Source organism: Agelaius tricolor, unplaced genomic scaffold (assembly GCF_023055355.1).
Source record: "Agelaius tricolor isolate 1412-34295 unplaced genomic scaffold, bAgeTri1.0.p SCAF_22, whole genome shotgun sequence".
Classification (NCBI taxonomy): domain Eukaryota; kingdom Metazoa; phylum Chordata; class Aves; order Passeriformes; family Icteridae; genus Agelaius; species Agelaius tricolor.
The window spans coordinates 5041350-5066384 of record NW_027269282.1 but is presented as its reverse complement, the minus strand read 5'-3'; the positions used below and the strand labels follow the sequence as shown (position 1 = coordinate 5066384).

The 25035-nt window shown below is 39.7% G+C and overlaps 1 long non-coding RNA gene across 12 annotated transcripts in view; it reads right to left on the bottom strand.

The window, feature by feature from the left end:
• LOC139599106 (uncharacterized) overlaps positions 1-25035 on the bottom strand; it is a 97016-nt gene that overhangs the window by 53138 nt on the left and 18843 nt on the right. For 10 of the 12 annotated variants that reach the window (XR_011682166.1, XR_011682162.1, XR_011682159.1 and 7 more), the window contains one exon: positions 15460-17636. The exons of the other annotated variants lie outside the window; for them this stretch is intronic. This is a non-coding gene — a long non-coding RNA (uncharacterized lncRNA). The remainder of the gene's footprint in view (positions 1-15459; positions 17637-25035) is intronic. 12 annotated transcript variants of the gene reach the window in all.

Below are 25035 nucleotides of genomic sequence, written 5' to 3'. Positions count from 1 at the left end.
ATATGTCATATTTTTTTTTCCCAGATACACAGATGTTTTTCAGGCTCTATAGCAGGAAAGAAAATTAAAAACTATTTTCCCTTTACAGCTAAAGCAGTAGTCCAATTTGGATCAGGAGAAGAAATTAGTCTGGAATTAAATATCCCTGCAGCCATCTGTCTTGTCAAAGAAAGCACAAATTTCTGCTTTCATGATCACAACAGAACAATCAAAGAGGCTTTTTCCTCCAAACCAAATCCATTTTCAAGTGACACTTAAGGTCTAAATTTTTGTGACATGGTTTTTACAGGTTAAAATACCAAAACTTCTCAGCTTTGAGAACATCAGCAGTTACTGATTCTGTCACATTCCTTTGTCAGCATCTTTCAGTTTTACCCCCAGTCCCTCAGTCCATCTGACACACAGATCATAAGGAACCAGCTTCACTGTGGCAAGTGGGATCTTCTTTTGACAGATGATTTCACATGACCAACAAGGGCCATCATCCATTAACAAGATAAAAATGTCATTTTCAGAGTTACTTTGTAAAAACCATTGGGACATGCCAACATCCATCAAATACTATTTACAAAATACTCTCCTTGCAGATTAATGAATTGCTTCATAGCCTGTCAACAATGCTAGCTAACAAAATAACATCAAATGAGAATTCTGTACAATGAATAAAGCTATTTACAAGCATCAACGGTATTGCAAAAAATAATAAGCCTGGATTTCTTCTTTTGCATGTCTTGGAGAGCAAGGTCTCCTGCTGCTCCCTGAATCAGTCAACATCTGGGCTCTCCAGAGAGCCCTATACATGAAGTTCAGCAACATCAACTTGCAAACTGGCAAGCCTTTTCACTACACTGCAACCACTGCTATATTTTCCTTCTGGTTTGTTTTGGGTTTTTTTTAATATCAAACCTTTGATCACACTATCCAAGGCTATTTTATTCTACATCTTATATTGTTGTTTATGATAATTTAAACCAAGTCTAAAATGCTGTCACTCTTGATTGATATGTTTGCTATTTGGCATAGAAATTGATGCAGCTTTTAACATTACTGGAAATGTTTGTTCTGGGTTTCCAATGGGGAAGTTTTATGTCCTTTAGAATGGGATATTTCCTTGTAATATTGATCTGTCAAAACTATCAAAGAGCTTTCAAGTTGTAAACAGATCTGACCTTGAGTGTCTGTAAAGTCCATATATGCAACTCTAGCAGAGTCTCTTGAGAGACAGTGAAATCTCTATCCTTAAAAATTCCCAGAATTCAGCATTAAAAAGCCTGAACCACCTGGTCTAACTTTGAAGTTAGCTCTGCTTTGGGCAGGAGGTTGGACTAGTGATCTTCCAAGGTTTCTTCCAGCCTCTATTTTTCCCTGTCATTTTATAATACCTACTGTTCTTCAGCCTCTCAGATCAGTTCATGTTTGTTTCTATTCCCTTTGAACAGGGAGTGCCCTTTAGTCATAACTGTTTTTCCATACTCTTTCTATTTTCCCCATATAGCTCTTTTCATGTCCTACTTTAATCAGTGTATTTCCTTCTGGTTTGCCATCCAGTTTCATGGCAATAAGATTCTTAAATTGGTTTATCTTAACTCATTCCATTTCTCTATCAGGATAAGTCCTTCTTTGGACTTTAGACTTGTCCAGAACTGCTTTCCTGGTTTTCTATATGCTGATATTCTTCTGTTCTTACATTCTTCACTTTTTTTTTAAGTTTTGAAGAAAATCCTGAAAGTTTTCCTTCCCCTCCAGAGGAAGTGAGTGGGAGCTTCTCCTGAACACCAGTGGAGTCCACCAACAGCATTAATTTCCCTCTGAATATCTTCCACTGATCAGAAGTTTTAAAACTTCAGAACACAAAATATGGAGCTACATGCTGATATTCATGACCTTTCCATGCCTTTTTTAGAGACTGGGAAAACATCCAGTACCATCCTGTTAGGACTACAGGTTTGTGGTGAATTCCTTTCTATTTGCAGGTTATTCTTCCTTTTCCACCATGACTATTCAATATACTCCTCTGCCATCTATAATTCTTCTGGCTGAGCATTGTTGTTCATCTCTCACACTCTGTTGTTTGGGGCATTTTTTGCCCTGGTCTCTCTGTTTCTTGATACCAATTTCTTGCTCTTTTCTGTTGTCACTTTTCACCAAATAAAAATTCTGTTTGTGGCAGCAGCATTTGCTTAAATGCAGAAATTATATTACCAGAAAAAGGAGTGGGAAAAATCACCAAAACCCAAGCCCACAATACTAATAATTTCTGTTTCTTTAATGAAAACATATGCAGTGGTGGTGTAGTACACCAAAAACAACACAAAACTTAAACCAATTTGAAAACATTGATCTGTACTCCTGACATAACTGGAGCAGAGTCTCCTCAGGGAAAGCTGTATATATTGATGCTTTTACTGTCTGTGCCCTGCAAAACTCTGGATACTTTTAGTATTTTAGTTTTCATGGTATTCCCTGACTCCTGTTAGTAAAACAAATCAAACTTTACTTATGTCCTGTCAAAGTGTTGCAAGAAGTAGCCACAAACTGAACCACAATTCCACCTTTTGGGGTAGTTACAATTTTGGATTGGATTTCACACTGAAAGTTGTAGTCTTGTTCTTGGGGGGGTTGTTCTTTCCTAAACAGTTACAGGATTTATTCTCAGCAGTGAAGCCAAAGCAATCCTTTTCCAGGAAACAGAGTTGTTGATGAGCAGTCAGGCAGGACAATACAAACTAGGGTGGCCACAGAGAGTAGTCTGGTGTGATTTCTTGAGAAGGTAAGTGGCATCGCAGTTTTAATTTTGATATCAGGGGAAAATTCCAGATTGGATGATGAGTGTTGTGTCTATCCAACCCCATAACATAGCCAAAAGCTTGTACTCATCTTCCTCCCCAGTGCTGGTCTCATAGTACGTCCATCACCAGCTGAATAGTCTCCATCTCCCTCCTGCACCAGAGAACCCAGCTGCACTTTGATCTTCAATAAAGTAACTCCAGAGTTTTTAAATACATAGGATTAACATAAACAGCATCTATAACCATACATTGTGGATATACATGTGATATATATCAGCCTTCCAGGACCTAAAGGGGCTGGCTACAAGAGAGCTGGAGAAGGGCTTTTCACAAGGGCCTGTAGTGTTAGGAAGAGGGGGAATGCCTTTAAGCTGACAGAGGGTAAATTGAGATTAGATATTAGGGGAAAATTCTTTACTATGAGGGTTGGGACACTAGAATATATTTTCTAGAGAAGTTGTGGATTCCCCAGCCCTGGAATTGTACAAGGACAGGTTGGATGAGGCTTTGAGCAATCTGGTCTAGTAGAAGGTATCCCTGCCCAATTGAGATATTTTTTCATGTCCTTTCCAGCTCGAAAAAATCTAACATTGTGAGTCTTTTACAGGACATCCTCAGTAGATGCTTTAGGTGGTTATGGGAAGCCTGTTAATTTCTTGAATTCTGTGATAAAAACTCTTAAAAAACCTTTACCCTTTAGGAACATTCTCAAACATCTTGCTGTATAACGTGTTAATTTAACAGACTATGGTTTGTGTTGATAGTAGTGCAAGAAATTCACAGGAAATCATTGAGTTATATTTTTGATCATACTGGAATTTCCCTCAGGAAATACAATGAAAATCCCCTGGCTGCTGCTTAGGGAAACTAGGACAAATGTGAGAGAGGTGGCCAAACCGTGGTCATCAAGCCAAATGCAGAAGCTGAATGATTGAATTGCATGAGTCTTAAACTGGATATGGGGGCTGTGCTGCCACAGGAATTGCTGGTTAATTCAAGTGACTGTTGTGAGGGTGAAATAAAGCAGCAGGGTAATACTGAAGCTGATATCCCTGTGCCCCCCTGGGCCAAGCTGCCCATCCAACCTCGGCAGCTCTTGGAACAGCGGGGCAGCAGTGGAGCAGCTACTCTCCAGCTCCCTGATTCTTGGATCTCAGTGTTTAGATCTTCTTGGCTCCAAGCAGCCTGCTTTCTTTTGCCTCTATGAGGTGGTCAAGGAGCCATGTCTCCCAACACATACAGCCCAATGTATCCTGTGCTGTGACCTCTCTGAGGCATTTCTCTTTTCTGTGCTGTGTGTGACATGTAGTGACTGCTGGTGGTTCAGACTAAACAAGCACTTGCAGCCCATCCATCCTCATTTAGGGGTTGACTCTTCTGTGCAGCTCATCAGAGCAGGCTATCAAACAAGGTTGTGTTTGAGAGAGGCTGGAAGCTCATGTGTGCCTGCCAACCACCTTCCAGCTGGCAGGAGACCTGACAATTCCACAGACTAAATCAGATGGGTTCAGAATATATTTCCTGCTGCTGTGCCTCTGAAAGGGGAAGGAGCTGTTCTGTCATTCTGCATGCTATTCCAGGGGTGAAGGATGGTGTGAATGTCCAGGTGGAATTGTGTGGGGCACTGCAAAGGCTTTTACATGCTTGTGTAGCCATGTGGCCTCGCGCAGGCAATCCAGCTGCAGCAAATTAAAGGCAGATAAACAAGTTGTATCCTAACAGTAACTTATGGTCCTAGCTGATCTCTCAGGCTTTTTACCAACATATGCTGTCAATTTCTAAAGTCCCAAAAGTACAAGATCTATGATATCTGAGTTAAAGGGCTTGTGCACATTCCTTCCCTCAGATTCATGCTGCTTGAAGACAATGCCAAGCGCTTCTAGGCCAGGAGTTGAATTTCAAGTGGAGCCTAGAAACTTGGTGAAATGCCTCCATCAGCATTTGCAATCTCTTTTCCCATCTCAGTTTCCCATCATGCTTCCAAAAGCAGCTTAATGAAATGCAGAAGCTTTTCTTCCTGTGTTTGAAATGCTCCATATTTTGAACTATCAAAGAATTTGGATGCTGCCCCAACCAACACCTTCAATCAGAAGCAAGAACCTAGAACATTGTCAAGTTAATGGCTGTGACAGGCACACCACTGGAGCAGGATGAAGGTCAATTTATTTGCCCTAGGTTTTTATTTTCTCTTTTGCCTCAGGAAAATCACATTTTGACCAAGCAGGGAAGGCCTTCCCATATCTCAGCTTTCCTTCCACTGTCTTAGAAAACTCACTAGCTTTTTTCCCATGTTTTGGACACGTTCACAGTATTTAGAAAAAATGTCCTAAGTCTCATCACCACAAATTTTTCTCTTCTCTTCCCTTCTCTCTAAAGGTCTCAGCACTCAGAATAACAAGGATTTAATGCTATAAGCCTCAGAAAATAGTTTATTCTGCATAACCTCCATTTTTGGGACACTTGCAAATAAAAATGTAAACTCGAGTTTCAGATCACCAACAGAGGCCAAATAGAGAATGATTCACCTCTTTAATTCTTTAAATCTGGAATATCTTTTTTGAAAACTCTTTAAACACAAGTTACAGGAGACCCTGGATGCTGTTCCTATCGAGGTGGTGGAACACTTCCTTCTGGCCTTTAAAATCTGCTTATCTGCAAGAATCATTGAACATCTTTATAGCTCACTGTCAGTGCGCTAAAATGGACCTTTCTGCTATAGTTTCTGTGAATTTTCCATGTGCCCAGGTCTTATGATGTAGGGTTACTAAATAAGCTGTGTTTTTGGATAAATCAATACTTTGAGAGTGTCTTCCTAAGTTCCCTAACAGATGGTTTTCGCAATGTTTTTTTCATCCCTTCACCCCAGCTGCAGTCTGTATACAACATTTTGTTGGAATGCTTTTCCTTTAATGAACACCAAAAAATATCCTTCTACATAAACATGATGGGATTCCTGTGACAATATAAGCAAAAACACAAAAACAGTAGGCACCATTGCTATTTTGAATAGCATGAAATCCAACCCACTTTGTTTGGAATGGTGTGAAAATATAAGTGGACTTTGTTTTTTCAACAGAGCACATTATGCATGAGAGCTGCCATGAATGAGGAAAATATGTACTTAAACTTCAATAAACATCACAAAGTTCCCACTATACAAGTTTCCTCTTAGGAGCTGCTTTGTAATACTAGGGCATCCATCCTACCATGAAGTTCAAACCCCACTCCTGTAATTGTGTGAGTCTATCTTCATTTGTGAAAACATCTTCACTTATGAAAACCGCTGCTGCAGAAAGCTCTGAAATGCTGTTGTAAATTTCATGTGCTCAGCTGAAACCACAGAACATTTTTTTCTTCTGTTTTGTGGGAAGCCGTGCCTTAGAATGGTTTTTCATATTGTCATACAGGCAGAACCCTTTCTATTTCAACCAGATGGCAATATCCTTAGAGTGTTCTTTTTCATTTGAGTGCAACACTGTGTGTTTAAGGAGGTATCAGCCATACCCACAGCTTGCAGAAAGAAACAACAAAGATGGATTTTTTATTATTTCTGTCACAATAGGGCACAACTGTGATGCTGGTTCTCTAATATTGTAGATGCTGGACAAATACTGACAAAGCTTGAAAAAAGAATTTTTAATGACCAATACCAGCAGTGTGGGAGGTGATGACAAAAACAGAGATATAGTTAAAAGGAAGCTAAAGAAAAGCTTTTAAAATAGTGCAAGACATATGAAATACAATCAGGGCCTCATAGTGGTGTGGAGTGCTGAGCTCTCACTGAAATCTGCATGTTTTTTTTAAACAGGTAAACTGTATTAATGTCATAGGAAAGTCTGTGGTGGGTCAGGTGTCTACTACGCACATGATAGAAATATTAAGGTAAAAACTATAGCCTCAGTGAAGAATGAAATTCAATAAAGTACACATTTCAGGAAATTGTTTTACTTCATAATATTGCTTAAGCAGAAAACCAAGTTAAATTTATTGCATTCTGTGGGTAATGACTCATCCTCTTCTGAAAGAATGCAAGCAGACTTGTAATGCACTCAAACATGACACTGAAAATATCCCATTACCATCCATAGTTTGTCATACTGAAGTATTTCTTGAGAGGTTTTCAAAACCAGGACTTACATATTCCAGTTCAGTTCATCAAATAAGCTGGCCCTACTACTTTCCAAACAGCCACATTGAGATCTTTAGAATTAATTCTTAAATCCTTAAGCAACCAAAATTCCTGCTAATGGGGTTTTAATTGTTTTCTGTGCAATGTATTTAACCTGATACTTTTGCTTGTGTATAGAAAGACAGCATGGGGATGGAGCATATTAATTTAGATGTACAGCTGTAGAAGCAAAACATCCGTGCTTCCTGTAGTGGTAAATGCCTGTATTGCAGAATTTGTACCCAAAACCATTTTGATGTCGTGATATGTTTTTTGTTTCTTTAACCCATTCTGGCCATCTTTTCCCAGTAACTCTGGAATGATGTAGTTGTCTATGGGGTTTGAAGAAATATAGTTTTCTCAAAATTACAGAATTTCTGCTGGATTTGTGGAAAGAGCAGAGGGTGAGAAAAGAAAGGTTTCAAGTCCACCAAGGTGGTCATTTGGGACGCAAATCAATAAAAAGCCAGACACTCTTAATTCTACTGCTCATGGTGTTCTTTTAAACTGTGACAGACACAGGTTTCTTAAAGCCTTGTCTTATGAAAACCTTTTCCATTCTGGTTTTTGTCAAAGAAATGCCCAGCTAATGAAAACTAAAACATTTTGCTAAAGCCTTCATAGCCCATCTCTCTAAATGTTAGATGACCCATGGCATTTTCTCTTATCCAGGTTGGATACTTCTGCTGAGAAAGCCTGGATAGTTAAAATCCAGGTCTGTTCTGTTCTATGGATTGCTTTGTGTCTGAGCAGTTCAGGTCCTTTGCTATCTCTTCTCTGAGCTAAGATCATGAGGGAGAAGAAGCCTAAAAGCCTGAACCTAAAAGGAATCAGATGACCCAGACATTTTGGGCCTGGGTTTAAGAAATAATTCTGATCGGGATGCTGGAAAACAACATGTTTGAATTATGCTTATTTAAAAGACTGGCAATTAATTGGTATTTCAAAGAATCAGAATTTTTTTGTTTACATTCCAGCATTATTTTTCCTTTCAAAATATTCGCCACCATTGCTCTACAGGGGTTATAATAAACCAGATCTTTCAGGGAAGTATAATATTTTATTTTTTGATTACTGCTGGGAAAAGTCTAAATGTGTCCTTAAACTAGATTCTATTTGCACAAAAACATTAATTTCTTCTCATGGTGTTTTGCAAACAGGAAGTACAAGGCCTGTTTATGGTTTTGATGTGTATTTTAAACTCAATATTGCCATTATAGAAGAAGCCAAAGACCTGATAAGGACCTCTTTATGCTACCATGTTTGGTCAAATGATAGTTCTATGTATACTACATGTGAACATTACAAACTTATTTTTAGATGACCAGTGAGACCTGTGTAGTTTAAAATTAGCCAGGCATTGGGACTATACTGTAATTTTAAAGGACAAAGCACAGCTGCTGCATGAGTAAACACAAACCAGAAAAACAAAATTTTATAAATATGTCATCAAGGTCAGAAAAACAAATGTACTGGATAAGAAACATTATTCTGATTTTAAGTATGGGTGTCAACAAGTTCACTGCCTGCTCTATATTCAGATTGGTACTGGTAGGAAAAGAAAGACATTTGGCAGCAATGTTGGCTGGTTGCAGTTTTGTTTGGCAGAGTGAGAGCAGAAAGCAAGAATACAGAAAGGAACAGTGGCAAGGACAGGTCCAGAACAGAGCCAGACACTTGTAGGAGAGTTGCGCAGTGCTGGAAGGTCTAGCAGAGGAGACTGGCCTGTTTCTGTGTCTCTGATGAATGCACAGCTGGTAACATATCTTAGAACCACAGAATCAATTAGGCTGGAAAAACCTTTAAGATGGAGTCCAACCTATGACCAAACATCAATCAGACCATGGTACCAAGTGCCATATCCAGTTTTTCCTGAAATACTTCCAAGCATGATGACTCCACTGCCTCCTTGGGCAGCCCATTCCAATGTGCTTTTTGTTTCTCTACCCTATTCTGGCCATCTTTTCCCAGTAACTCTGGAATTATGTAGTTGTCTATGGGGTTTGAAGAAATACAGTTTTCTCAAAATTACAGAATTCTTCCTCTCTGAAGAATTTCTTCCTTATGTCCAACCTATACCTTCCCTGACTTAAGACTGTGTCCTTTTCTCCTATCACTGGCTGTCCAGGAGAAAAGCCTGACCCCCACCTTGCTACAACCTTCTTCCCGAGAGTTTCAGAGAGCAGTAACATCACCCCTGAGCCTCCTTTTCTCCAGGATAACAAACCCCAGCTCCCTCAGTTGCTCCTCACAGGACTTGTGCTCCAGACTTTTCACCAGCTTCTTTGCCCTGTCTGGTTTTGCTCCAGCACCTTGTTGTCCCTCTTAAATTGAGGGCCCCAGAACTGGACCCAGGATTTGAGACATATCACCTGAGTCACAGAGTCACAAAGTAGTGAACAAGAAATTACGTAAGTTTTAACTGTCTCTTCTGGGATTTGGAAAGAGCAAAAAGAAACAGGCTTTTTAAAGACATTCCACGAATGAAGAGGTCATCTTCATTCTTGTTCTTTGTGAAATGTAAGGGGTGTTAGTTGTGAGAGAATTTGTTTCTTTTAGGAAATTACTTCTTGAATTTCAGCCCTAAGATTAGTGAAGTTATTGGAGGGGAAAGGGGGGCACATGCAGAGGCACAACTCTAGAGTAATTCAGTTTGGAGCTTTTTAGAGGAACAAATGAAATCTTGCTGAAACATTCATCAGATACTTAGCCAAGCTATGAAAAGGAATGAAACAGGTGATAATCTGAAAAGCAGTATAGGAAAAATGTCAAAAGTAATAGGATGCTGAGTAGAATTGAGAAAAGCAGGACTGTTTTTCTGACACAAAGTTATCCCTCTCAAAGGTAATTTCCATTATAAACCTACATCCAGCCAAAGGAAATCCATCCCAAAGCAGACCATAAACTGCCAGAAGAATGCTGATGCTCAAAAAAAAGGACTTATTTTCTCAGAAACACTGGATGCTGAGATATTTCTATCCACATTTTTCCTTGTATTAAAACCATGAGTACTGTTTTTTAGGTTGTGAGGAGGAATGAAATGCTCTTTAAAAAAATAAGTAAACCATTTTTCACTTCCAAACTGCAGATTCTCATGTAGCCCATGAAGCTGGCATTGAACAAGTGTCTTCTGACTGATGACCACTCATAGCCAAGTTCATTGTGCTTCTCAACTATAGAAATTACTTGTGAGATCTACAGACAGTTTTAGTGAGTGAATCTAGGCCAAACCAAATTGGAGGAAGGAAACCACAGGCAGGCTTGAATTCTTTGGAAATGGCTTAGACAGAGGAGAAAAGCTCATATGTACAGCATAAGAGAGAGTGTGTTGCTCTTCAGGTCTAACAGGGTGGTTTTTTTCATAGACTCTAATTCATCATTGCTATGAAAGAGTTTTCAATACCAAGTGATTCTTTTGGTGTTGCCCGAGTGTCTCAGTGTCTTTTATCTGTCTCTTGGGAATAATATATTTTTAATAAACATACTTTCCTGGAAGCAACATCAGTAGTTGCACTTGTAATGCAAAGCAAATTCCAGCTTTAATTAAGAGCCCAATTCCTCCATGTCTTTATTTGACAGTCCACAGTAGTGGCTGCACTTGCAGTTGTCATGTTCATTACGAATCTGCAAAATGAGCACTCACAAGATAAATGAGAGTAAAATACTCATAGGGTACATGTAATTAGCACATGACTTATTATAAATTGTGATGATCTACTTGATAATTAATCTGACTTGCATTTGATCTTTGGAGGCAGTCTGGATAGAAGATACTTCAACGAGTAAGAATAAATTCCTCTGGGGCATGGGAAAACACAGTGAGAAGTGGGGAAGAAAAAATTCATAGGTCTAAAAGAAATGTTATTTCATAGTTGCAAACTAAGTCCCTAGCTAAGGCTAGAATTTTTTCTAAGGGCTGGAATTCTTTATCTCAGGTTTACACAGAAAGGACAGTAATGAGCATCTTGGCTCATTAAGGATCGAAAAGATGTGCAAAAGAACAGTTCTGGTGGATTGATTTGCCTTCAGAAGAAAATGGTTGCACAGGGACAGGGGGCACTTGCTATGAGAAGGAATGAGAGTGCCATGCCACAGTAAGGGTTTGGGTCTTGCTTCCAAGGGCCACAGTAGGAACAGGACCTGGACCCAGGTGTGTGGGGATTTAGTCATGCTATAGAAAGGGATCTCAGGGAGCCAGAGCAGTGGGAGGCCTGGGATCACCTGTTTGTACACAGGCAAAGGAAAGCATTGAGAGCAAAGCTCATTATTAACATACCTCCTTGGCCCCAACTTTTATGACAGCCCTGAGCTTCTCTCAAGAAGAGAGAAAGTGTCCTTTTTTTTTATTTCCAAATTCCTACCATGTGTCACTAGCAAATATCCAAACCTTATCCAATACGCAATTATTCATCAGTTATTCCTATTCCATTTACTCTGTATAATATATTTTTAACACGTAGTTTGCAGTGCAATGCTGAGACAGGAGAAGCCAGCCTACATTTTTCTTTTTCCTCAGGGAATAGATTAACATTTCTCTCTGTTATGGCTTATTTCCTGTAATTGCTGTGTAAACATGTGGCCAATAATGAAGGGCTTATCTCAGGCTTGATAGAAAAGTAGACTTCTACTGACCTATTTCTCCCCTTTTACAGTCATGGAGACAAGATGTCATCTTCAATATTTCACTGGTAAATTTGCAGTCTGCCTCAGTTTGTTACTTTTCAGTGTGCTAACAACACACTGTAATTTCCATTGAAGCTGCACAGAAAAATGGATGCAAGAGGTTGCACATTGTTGCACTAATGAAGCTTTTACATCTCAGTAGAGATAAATGGTCAAATTTGATTAAAATTCTATTAGCTGCTATGGCCACATCAAACTGTTGAGCACTTCAGACATATTCAGAGCACATTAATCTGCCAAAGCTTGGTACAGCCACACTGCTGGAAAAATGCTAATGCTTTGTCTGCACCTCATGTGGTGTAAGTCAGGGTGACAGAACACCTCTGCTTACTTGAAAATTTTTGTTTTACCTCTTCGTAAAGGAGCAGGGAGGACCTTTTGGCTTGATGTCAGACTTGAGGTCATGCCTCTGGCTGCTGCAAAAGCACCTGATGGATCTGTTGGTCAGCCAATAGATGAATTCAATAAAGCATAAATGAGCTCACCCAACAAAATATTACTCTGCCTCTTGTCAGAGTTGTTCGTGTGTTTAAGGTACTCATATTGGAGAGATTTCTCTTCAGTACTGCTGGGGAAAAAGCAACTTTTCAGGGCAGCAGAAGCTTGGCAGCGAGTACAATATTTAAATTATTATGCTCCAGGCCTGAGAGGACAACAGCTTACCACACAGGCTGGTAACCTGACACCTAATAGTAGAAGTATAGATTTTTTTTTTTAAGTTTACACCAATTATTTCACTCCACAAGGAAAAATGCATTAGAACTGCTGGCATTAGTGAAGATCAAAAAAGAAACGAGTGGTAGATTTGGCTTTTTACCAATTAGTTAACAATTTTTTTCTTTAAAATTTATTATTTATACTCCACCTTTGGTTGCAACTGGACATTTCAGTGTTTTGCCTTATTGCTTTCCTTGTTACTTTCCCCAAGCAGTAAAAAAAGAGCAGAATGCATGGTTGAGAGAGAATTGCTGTTCCTTGGAACCATTGGTAATTTCAAAAATTTAAGCTAACTTTGAAAATCCTCGCTCATGGTGCAAGTTAGTAGTTCTGATGTTTGAAATAGTACAAAGGCTTTGCAAATGTACAGAGCAACAGAAGGGTTAGAAAACCTGAAGGGGAAGAAGATGAGCAACAGAAAAATCACAGGAAAAGTAATTTATTCAATTTCATCATCTAAAATAATTTTCTTTTTAATATTTTAAACAAAGTGAGTGTTTCTTCCATCTCTTCCACCCTGACCCATTCTGTAATTTGGAGTGGAGGAAAGTAAAAAAAAACACAGGAGTGTTACAAAGAGTCTGACTGCCCCCAGTAAGTGCCACGCCAGCTTACCAGCTCCCACACTGGTGCTTTTCCATGGATCTGGGTCACACTTTTTCACACCAGTGGAGTAATTGGCACAGTAATCACTTGTATCCTCTCTTCTGCTGAGTCCACTTTTGTTTTTTTAAAGTTGGTTATAGATTATGGATTGAGCTCAACATTACTTCTCAGTATTAATAACTTCCTTTGTTACAAGCTGATAATCCAGAAACAATTCTACTACCAGCATCAAATATTGTATTGAAGAAATTGTCCTTCTTTTCCTCTGGGGATAACTAATGGGGCTGTGCTCTCACACATTTCTCTTTACAGCTGAAAGGGACATGAAAAGCCATGTTTGATAAAGAGCTTTATTGTATACTCCATAGCAGTTCATCTTGGTCGCTGAAAATGCCAGGGCACTGTATAAATCATTTTATGATACCAGTTTCTTTATCCTTCAAAGGGTACTTACATCAAATTCTGTCTTGGCTTGTGTCTAGCACTGCAGAAAACACTTCTCCCCAGGTGATATGAGAACAGATCAGGGCAATGGCAACGCCGCACATGCAGCAAAACAACATTAATTCATTGTAGCACGCACAGCCATGAGCCTGAGCAGTGAGAGGTGCTGCCTCAGGGAAAGCTTTGTAAGAACAGAAGGCTCGTGGTTCAGCAGTCAAAGTAGGACAGGAGTGGAAGTTTGGGATAGACAGCAAGTGGATGGTATTTCTCCATATGCTCCTCTCCTGCATCTGATCTGCTCTGGACCCTGCCACCCTGAACTCTGTCACAGGGGCCGTGGCCAACCCATGAGACTTCTCTGGGAGCTCAAGTCCTCATACAGCAAACTAGAAACCATCTGCTACAAATTTGCATTTAATACTATCAATTACCATTACCAGTTACCATAACGTTAAGACAATATTATATTAATGATGAGGTAACAAAATAGGGAAAAATATTTTGGAAGAATCCTTCCTCCGGCATTCAACCTGCACTCATTCATAGTTGCCTCTGTGCAGTTGCTCTATAATTTTTGTGAAATTTATTCTCTGAATTTTGTTAAGTTAGGCAGATTCCCTCCTTACTAAAGTGTCCCCTTGTTAGGGATCTTTCAGGAGAAGATTTAAATTCTGAGTCAGAAATTGAATCATAGGAAAATATTTTTCTCATTCTTTGCATGTGATCATCATGTTCATCAGCTTCATATTGTCACATAGAAAGTCATCATGTCTCATCTGTCTTTATTTACTCATTTTCACTAGGCTTATAAATATGATATTTTTAATCCATAATTTCAGGTGCCTACACTCTCTGGCATAAGTACCTCAATTTCTCGTGATTCCCAAATCGTGTTTGGATATCTCAATAGAGCAGGTAACTGCAAAACCAAACACCTTTATTTCCTGTGCAAAATCCTTTGCCTTCCCTACACTTCAATTCTTAGGATGGAAATTGGCACCAGGAAATCCCTTTTCTTTCTAGTGGTAGGGAAGCTAGCTCGCTTCAAAAAAGCTCCTGTAGTATATTCCATGACCTGTCAGATTCTTTTCATTACAACACTTCTCACTTAAGAAAAAAATTGTGTTTGTTCATTTCAAGTGGCAAAGCAGATCATGTCTAGTGGCTGTGGAAAAGTCATGATGGACTAGCACAGTGTGTGAGGGCTGTGTTCTGTCTTTCAGAACAAATGTTCTCTCTCCATTCCTGTCCTGCTCCTCAGCCAGCCCATTCACCTCTCTGCTATCAATGGTTGCTCAAGCCAGAGCCTCTCATTTACTGTAGCAAATGAGCCAATAAACCTAACATGTCATAATCCCAAAGCCAAGCAAAAACCATGCAGCTGAATTTTCCACCAGAGTACATCTGCATGGCCAGGGTAAACCCTCGGTTCAGTTTTAATTAGGATCAACTGAGGACATGACCAGCTTATTCTAGCTTGTAAGACCAAATTTGTATTGTGGAATTTCCATGGATTTAATTCATGCATGTTGATAGTTTAGAAGAGTTGGCCATAAAGTATGTTGAAACTGGGATCTCTTTACGATGACACCCACTTTTCTGTCTATGAATATCAAATGGGAGCCCTTGTGTCTCCTGTTTTGATGTATCCTTGAGACAAATCTAAGGATCATTTCCAGGCCTGGGACAATCTACTCTTCAGCCAGCACCAGATTTAAGTTAACTGAGGGGAAGAGGGGAAAGAAGAGAGTACCTGTCTTGATAAATAACTTTCTTGCTTTGGGTAAACAGGGAAATATAGTTTTTTAGATAAGGGCAGATCTAACCACCATACCCTTGGCCAATGTGTTGTTCCAATGATTTGGAAATAGTGTCCCAAAATATTCATCACCCTCTGCTTGCATCTCTGCCTGGGGGCAAGAGAAGCACAGCACCAGACACCACAGCTGGACAAAGGACTCCACAGTCTCTTTCTGCCTATTTATAATCAAACTCTAATTGATGCAGCCAGGAGATTCTTGGACTGAATATGATAAAGATTGTAATACTTACCCAGAGTGGGGTGGAATAATTTCCTTCAAAGACTTCCTCCTCTGTTTAAGGTTGCAGAATCATGATTCTGTCCTTCTTCCTATGATTCAGATACTGAAAGTTTTTTCCATCCTGCAGCTACATTGTCAGCATTTCCAAATAAGCTGGCAATTTCTTCCCAAGACTTTGCTATAGCTGTTTCTTGCCTTCATGCCAGCTACTATATGCAATCAAGCTGCATTGAGAATAAAAGGTATTTTTAAAGATGGAGAACCTAAAAATCTATTGAAAGTCTCTACTAATCTCCTCCGCACTTGTGCTACAGCTGTGCAATAATTTTCTGGACTCATGCTTGGGGAAGTATTTTGTGTAATAATTTCCTGGACAATGCTTGTGGAAGCATTTTGTGGCCATATTATGCAGTCCAGTAGTTACAAGTCTTGAGTTGTCATTTACTTGTAAATGACAGATTATTTTCTCAGGCCTAAGTGATTCCATTAACACCATTACACTTTTGATGTTTCTGAAATAAGGCTGTCACAGCATCTGCTCATCCCACAATAAGAAAAAAAACGCTGTATGCTTTTCCCTCCTTTTTTCACTAATGTAATTATTTTAAGTCCATTGCTTTTTTTTTTTTCCTATTACCCTGAAGGGAGAATTGTGTAGAGGAGGAATGAGATTATGAGAACTGTAGAAGGTCCAGCACCTCATCAGAGTCACTCCAGTCAGCATCCTGCAGATGAGTCTGGTAACAGAAACACAGGGCAGGAGCATAAAGGATATCCACAGGGATTCCTTTCCTCTCTTAAACTGTTTCAGCTTCTGATGGAGACTTGGAGATGTTGTTTTGGAAGATGCATTCATCTGGTTGGGTTTGCTAGCTGTAGTTAGACTGTTCTTTCTCTGAGCCTGTTCAATCCCCTTTTGAAGCAGCCTCTCCATCATGGTGCTGATGGTTTGCTTTTTCCATAAACTCTCACTCATTAGCGTTGAATTCAGCTTCTTTCTCAGACCATTTAGAAACACGTTGACAAGCACAGATGTAGCAGGACTCCCCTGATGGCCTCTCCATGAGAAAGCAGTCCATTTATTCCTTCATTTGGTCTCTTATCTTTTGACAGTTAATTCAGGAGAGCACATCCACATTTATTCCATGACAGCTTAGTTACTGTAGAAGTCCTTGGAGATGTCTCATCAAAAAGTTTTCTTAACTGAACTGCACTATTTCACCTGGGTCACAGTTAAAGCTGTACTCATTTACTCCTCTGTGAGACTTAATTTCTCTCAGAGAAAGCTGTTTTAATCCTTTCTCATGTACCTAATTTACCCATGTCTCTATAATTCTATTATTTTTGCAAAACTTTATGCAATTTTCCTGCTACAAACTGTGAATACCCATTTATAGCTTTCCTAGGACAAAGACACAGTCCTGGATTATTTTTTAGTGACTTAAAAGATACTTTTTACTGTATCTTGGTTTTTTAAAATAAATTTTCTGAGAAAATAACATGTAGAAATTATAAGTTTGAAATTTTTTTAACATTAAAATATCTAATTCAGTAACGGGAAAGAAGTGGCACACTTACCACACTTGGAGAATGGACATAGGGTAAGATTTTGAAAATTTACTGTATTGATATCTTTTGGTATGACTAACAGTGAGAACCCTACCTCTCCAGCATTCAGTTACATCAATATTTACTGAGGGGAAAGTCAAATAGCTTAGAGAATGGAAATAAGGAAGAGAACGAAATATCAGTTCTTTGGGGTTTTCTCCTTAAGAGCTTCACTCCTAGCATATCTTCTGTTCCTACACAGGAAATTCCCAAAGCTTTATAGAATGGAGGTGGCTACTAGAAACAGGAAAGACATATTGAGGGTTGTAGAAACTGAAATAGGATGTTGTGATGTCCTTGAAATATCAAATATTCCAAACTTTGGAAACTGTTCAGAAACCATCTCTAATGGGAAAGCAAATAGAAACTTGATTCCTTTTTCTTAATTCTGTGCTCTGAGAAAGTGGACAAGGAGAGCAGGAGGAGTCCCAGGAGGGTCCCGCAGTAACACTGAGCACGGGGCTGTGTGAGATCCAGACTCCTGAGCCTTGCACACACGAACGGTTTGCAGGGTCACTGATCTCCAGATATGGGGTGGCTCCAAGGCAAACACTTCATTTTCACTATTTGTCTTGTAAACTATAAAAGAGCAAAACAGGTTTAAGTGAGGGCAATTCAAACTTCAATATTGCTCTGCTTCAGAACTGCTTTTATTCTTTTTTGTCCCTCTCATTCTCCTCTCTCCAACTGCTGCTGTTTTTTCCCTCAGCCACAGCCTGAGTATCTCATTTTGACCATTCCCTGAAGCTAAAATGCAAGCCCTGCTATCCTGTTCCTGTTCAACTCCCTCCCTGAGGTTTTTTTTTCCTCCAACCTATACAAATAATTGATGTTCCATCTATGTATTCCTTCAAGTCAATCTCAGTGCCCTGCAATCTCTCCACTCATGAATGTCACAAATGGCTCCTCTTCATTTACTGTCTTTTTGCTGCTTTTAACCCTCAAGGACTCTCTGATCTCTTCTTCCCTCTTACTCACTGTTGTAATTATATTTTTCTAGTCTATCAGTTATGCCACTTTCACTTGTTAGTTTGCTATGCTAACAAACACCAACTCCTTCTTCCCTGTGTCCTTTATAAAACCACTCAGAAGAGACACACAGCAATCCCTGAAAATTGCATAAATCATAAAGTAGGAATCTTGGAATAGTCAATAATAATTGGAGTTTAAAAATACTCATTGAATTATTCATTATAATGATAGAGTCAGGGGGAATGTGGGAGGCAAAAGACAAACAGTTGAGAATAAAGACAGAGACTGATTTAACAGGGTGTGAATGAGGTAATGAATGTCAGATTTGACCTCCTTTCCCTGGCAGTCATGCTGTCAGATAACAGCTTTCTGTAATCCACATAACTCTGGTCTGTGCTCTGTTCATTCCTGTCTCCATATTCTCTGCAGTTCACTCGGGATGCAGACCTTGGTGATCCATGCACAAAAAAAACAGGTTTGGAGCTATCAGGAAAACATTTCCTGTGGTTGGAAGCTGTAGTTTGAAAATTTTTTGTACAAACATATGTCATTCAGGTTGTGTCATGGTGGCCAAAATCCCCCTAAACTCTATTCCGTAAGCTTAATTTCTGACCAGCTGAAAGTACTGTGGAAAAGAGAAAAACACAAAGACTTGCAAGAGGTTTTCATCTACAATTGCAATCATGAGAAAGGAAATCTGGATGGAGACTTGACCGAGAGTTGTTATGTCTAATGGGGTCTGGGGCAAGCCTTCATATATTCACTGTGGTTACACTGGATCCTTTTCTTAGAGCTTAAATTGTTAAGACATTGAATCACACTGATCATCATTTAGGACTCCATTCAGTCTTGAGGGACTTGGACCTTCAGAGACTTTAAACACAGGCAGCACAACTCCCAAAAGACTGCCACACAAAAAGAACATTCTTTCAAATCTGCAAGGACTTTTTTCCTTAGAGTAGGCAACAGTGATAAAATCAATATTAATTTTGCATTGCTCAATTCCATTCTCAGGAGAAATGTCCCAGTGCATTCCAGCGTGAAGCCATTTTCATTTTATCATGTTTTAATATCTGTCAGAAAGTTGTAAATAAAAAAAAGAAGCCCTACATTTCTTTTCTAGTTAGGAAAAGAGAGTTAATAACTCACAGAAACTTAACAGAGACTATTCCACCTAGCATATTAAATGAAATAAGGTGAGGCATTCTAACCATCTCAATATTATCCTGGATTTACTGGTTTCTAAAAGATGCTTAAACAATCCTAAAAATAGTGGAACAGGAACATTTCTGAATCTGTGTATAGAAATTTCAGATAATTGCACCACAAGAAGATAAAGAAGATGAGATCTACTCTGCCCCTCTTCTCCCTCTGACACTTGGCTACATGGGCCAGACAGCAGCACTGTTCTCAAGCCATTTGACCAGTGCAGAGCAGCTCTGGTTTGAGTCTTCCCCTCCTCCCCAGGGCTGCTCAGTGCAGAGGAGCATCTGCTCTGATTCTCTCCTGGCTGCTGACAAACACACCCTGGAGCACTGCAGCATCTGCTCTGCACTCCTCCACTACTGTCTCACTGGGAAACGGGGCTGACTCAGCAGCAAACTTTATTATTAGGATTATTATGGCTGGGAGTTACCAAGTCTGGCAAAGCCCTAGGAAAATAACACACAGCTGTGCTGCTTCTGTATATCTGGTATTAAATGAAAATGGGTTGGTTTACCCCTTTTAACTGAATGCCAACCTTCCACAGTAGATATTGCAAACACCTGTATTAATGATTTTCTCTTCTGTAAACTGACAACAGAACTTTGAGGGATTCTGGAAAGGCCAGAGATGAATACTGTCCAAGCCTGGAAGTAAAATGGGTTTTTCAAGGTGATTTTTCAAAGATCTGGTTCTATTTCACTCCCACACTCTGCCATACCACAATGAAGTTACTGAAGACACTCAGAGCCAAGAAAGAGACGTTATTTTATTTAAAGAAAAAAGTATCTGTAGTTGTCCTCTTGCAACATTATCTCTAGTCTGAGGTACAGCTGCTAATAATAAACTTTGCAAAGCAAGTATCAGGGTTTAAAAGAGAAGTTAAAAGAAAGGGAATGAAAGGAATGGAGCCTTCAATGGTTACTTGCTCCCCAAGTGATTTGCATTTGTTTTCAGCGCAGGGAACAGTCAGTAAAATCCAGTAAAGTCACCAAATACTTGTAACCCCTGTGTCTAGTTTCCATGGAGAATATTAAAGTTTAGCTTTGGGGCTTTTTCAGTTTCAGCTTCCTAGTACTAGATGTTTTCATCACTGTCTTCTCTTTTTGAGGCTGGAATTTTTTTTTTTTTTTTTTTTGTTTTTCTAGATGACCTTTAATTTCTAAGCAATTCCCTGAATAACAGTCATAATTATTGCAAAACCCTGGTTCCTCATTTGACAGGTAGTACAAAACAAAGCTGGACACGTGCAGATCAGCACATTGACCAGCACACTGAACACTGTTGAAACTTTAATCTCAGCAACTCTCAAAAGCTTTAGTTAATATACAGTTGCTATGTGACCACAGTTTTTCAGACTCCCTGCAGCAAATCCACAGCCTATAGACAAGGAAATACACATCTGTTAAACAAAATGCAGCCACCTACTTTCACAGCTAAAGCATGCCTGCAAGTGTCCAATTTCTTTTAAAGGGATTTTAGAAGAGATGTAAGCATGTATTTTAGGATAAAAATCTAGTTTGGCTGAAAGGGAATAAAGAACAAAATTTCCCTTGGGCAAGGTACTCTGTAATGTGTCAGCATCTTGCAAGTTTGCATGGTTATGGTCCAGTTCTGGATGCTTTGGGGAGAAAGATTGATCCTGCTGCTCCAGCAGCTCTAACCTCAGGGTAAGGAGGAAGGGAAGGAATTATTGACAACAGTGGGGAAGAAAAGAAACCCTTCAGCTCTTGCTGAAGGCACCTTGAAGAGAGTGGGATGAGAAAGATTCTCTGTCCCTTGTGCTCTCCAGGAGGAGCCTCCTGACATTATCCAGATCACTGCAGACTTTTCACATGTGAAAGGGGGGCAGCCTTTTTTACCTCCCCATCTGTCAAAGACTGTTGTGGAAGCTGAAACAGAAAGCTTTTCTCTTTCAGCTGCACGGAGGAATCCCCAGGGAGTCTGCCACATCGTCCCTGCCTCAGCCCTGGGCCCTGTGGTGGCACTCAGAAGGGGCTTTCACAGTCCAAGGACACTGCCATGGTGTCTCCTCCCTCACAGACAACCACAGTCTTACTTAAAGTGATAATACTCATGTTTCTAATCCCCAAGGCTCCCAGCATCCAGAGGAACACTCTTAGTGGGAAAGGGTCTGACTTCAGTAGGGTAAAACCTACTGTCCCAGCTGTGCAAGAGACTTCTGTGCCAATCTCTGCTGGGCGCCAGGGAACACCACAGCAAAGAGCACCTACACTTTAGAGGTACTTGATCCAGGCAGGCAAAACACACTGAACGAGAGGGAGGGGAAACCAGAATGCAAACACTGTCATTCTGTCTCCTCTCACTCTTCCTCTATTCTAGCCTGATCATCTTTCAGGATGTTGCATTATAGAAGCAAAATACCTGGAAGCTCATCAGGAAACACATCTCCTTTCTGGTGTACGTGATCATTAGCACAGCACCAGAGCTTGTTGCTGAAATTGATGTTTTCTCTCACAGACCTCCTGGACTGCTTTACACACTTTTTTTTTCCTAAAGAATCATACCCCCATGTTTTAGGTTTTAATTGTCCCCCAAAAAACTGTTTTCTGGTCCAAACTTGGTCTTTCTGCTCTCAGGTTTTTACCACTCTTTCAAATATGTTCCACTGAGCACCGTGAAGAGAAGTATAATGGACTACTCTTAGTCTTCATCTAGAGATTAACAAAAAAAAAAAAAAAAAACAACAAAAAAGGAACATAGCAAAGAGAACAACCTTGAATTGTCTGAATTTGCCACAATACCAAAAAGCCATTTTTAGGAAAGTCTGTCATTCAAGGTCCAGCTGAGTTCACACACTGCAATTCACAGAACTACAGTCATTAAGGGAAAGAATTCCTGCTCTAGTGAAGTGGCCCTTTGCCATCCCTATGAGCTCACAAGGGACACATTGAAGGCAACCACTCTGGGGGGTTTTATTAGACTTCTGATCTGAAATAGAATGACAGTGATAAATAATTTACAGCTATTTGGTGCTGGATTTTTTTTTTATCGTTCAAACAATTTCTCTGCTTGTAGCTTACACAGGATGAAATGCTGTTTCCAATTCCTATTGTAATTCTTACCAAGTGTTGACATCAAATTTGAACTATTTAAAATAGAAACTCCATTATATGACCCCCCAAAAAATACTACATTAAGATTTGTCTTCTAACTTCAATGGTTTCTATTTGACTTAAATTTCAGTGTGTTCATTTATAATGCATAAATCTCTCTACGTGATTAGTTTAGCTTCACCAAGAGAAACTGCAATTTAGGAGGACACAGACAAATGCAGAGAAGGAATTTTAAAAATCTTTTATTCTCTATCAAAATACATATTTCTAAGATGTTGGATGGTTCTGCTTTTTGTCTTTTTTTTTGTTTTTTAATGGGATTGAGTCATGATTTTTTAAAACTCCAAATTCAAGAGGAAATTCAGGTTAGCTCTTCGAAAACGCGTGACAAGATTGAAAACAACTGCTCACTGAAGCTCACTGTGCTGCCAAAATGCTGTCTTATGATAAATGCATCGTCTTCTAAAACCATTAATCTGCCTTATATAAAAATACTCTCCAACACTTCTTTACAGGCTCAGAAATGAACTTCACTGTTTTTTGCAGGGAGGGAATTTAGGAACCTACAAGGAAGCCATAAAATAAGGCAATCAAGCCCAAATTTCTTAAAGTTAGAAAAATGACTAAATTGTTTTCAAGAGTTGAAAGCTTCTGAGGTAATGGAGGGAATGCAGTAAAAAATGCTCACAGGGCAAAAAGGCAAAGGACTAGAGAATAAAGGCTTCTTTGACAGCCCCTACTTACCTTTCCTTCCTTGAGGGCTGTCACATGTGTGGAGCCAAGAGACAGATTTTTATCCATTCCTGACACAGAGCAGAGCAGAGGTGTGTTGTCCCAGAAAACCCAATTTACAATTCATGCTGTTGCTGGGCCTAAGAGAGATGGCCATAGCTGGCCCTGCACATCCAAAAACTACCTCAGCCAAAATAGAAACATCCTGTGGGAAGAGGGTACACTGAACAGTTTGTCACTGCCCCTAACAGCTCCCAGATTTTCTCACCATGGGAATGCACACACTCCAGCACTTCTATTTGGTTTCTCCCATCCAAGCAGAAAGACATGCTGCAACTTCCCTGTCTCACATTCCTACTCCATGTGAAGCCAGCAGCAAGTTCCTGACACACATTCCCCTTCCCAAACTGACAACAGCTTCCCCCAGTGATGGGAGCACACTGCTCCTATGTGCACTGCTACAATGAGAGATGGTCTTATTCACCCTCCATCCTTTTCCTAAAAATCTCTTAACAAAAGTCCAGCAGAGTTCCCATTTCCCTTCTGTATCTAAAGGAGTGGCACGCCCTTCTTTGCTCTCAGATTGTTTATGGTGAAAGCAAAGACTCCTTTCCTCTGAGTTTCCTCAATGAACTCCTTCCCCTGGGACCCTGGAAGAAATTTTGCAGCCATTGCAAAATGCAGAAAATGCCAGCAATGATTTTGCAGCCATTGCAAACTGCAGAAAATGCCAGCAATGATTCCCTGGGGTACAGTATGATCCTAGAAAATTCTTCCAGGTGCCTCTGTGAGATCCAGCATTGAGGTTTATCAGTTAATAAATTACTGCCTTAAAATTTGAGATATAATAACCATTCTACCTTTCCAAGGACTTTACAAGTAAGGAGTAAGTCACAGTATTGAGCAAAGAGGGTTAAACTAATATATTTCACTTCATATTTGCTGTGGAAATTTCCTATCTCAGAACTGCTGAAGACAGTAACTCACCAAACTACAGGCTCAGTCACGCATTTAAGTCTGAAGTGTGGTGGGATTTGATCTTCTCAGTCCACATGAGAAAACAACACCCACTGAAAAACCCATCATCAACCCTGGAGCAGGTCCTGCACAGCATCTTGCCTCTCATGTGTGGAAGCAATCCCTACCACCTAACACATGCTTTGAGGCACATCTGAGGTAGAACTTACTGTTTCATAGAATCATAGAATTATTAAGGTTGGAAAAGACCTCTAAGATCATTGAGTCTAACATAGCACCACCATGTTACCATTAAGCCACGTCTCTCCAAGGGCCAATCCACACATCATTTGAACACTTCCAGGAATTGTGCTTCCATCATTTTGCCTGTTCCTATGTCCAACTACTCTTTCACAGAAGAAATTTTTCTCAGTATCCAATCTAAGTCTCCCCTGTTGAAACTTGAGATAATTTTCTCTAGTTCTGTTACTTGTTATCTGAAGGAAGAGACCAAACATACTCACTGATGCTGCACCTCAAGGCATGTGACCATGAACTGCACCTGCCAGGCAAAGCATTCATTGGTGTCTGCTCTGAATCAGACCTCTCCTGTACATCAGTGCCAACAGGGGATTGTTCATTTCATCCTCTGATTTCATCATCACTGATAGCAACAGATCTCAGAAAATTATGTGTGATTTAGACAGCCAGTCCTAAAACTGTACCTCTTCAACCTTTCAGCTACTGAGCCTTTTGGAACAACTCGAGCTGTAATTAAGTGTTCAATGCTTTTGCATTTTTTTATTATATGTTGATGCTGGTTTTTCATGTCTCATTAATTTGCCAATGAAACATGGCACAGAATTCATGTGTTTTGCTGGCAACAAACTGGTTAGAAGATATGTCAGGAAGCAACACATTAAAACGTTTCCTACTCAAAAAGCCTAAGAATTTAATGTAAAGAGACTCTATAATCTGTTGTTCTCAGAGGTACTGCTGATAAAACAGGTTTGACTTTATTTGCGCTGAAGCTAGTT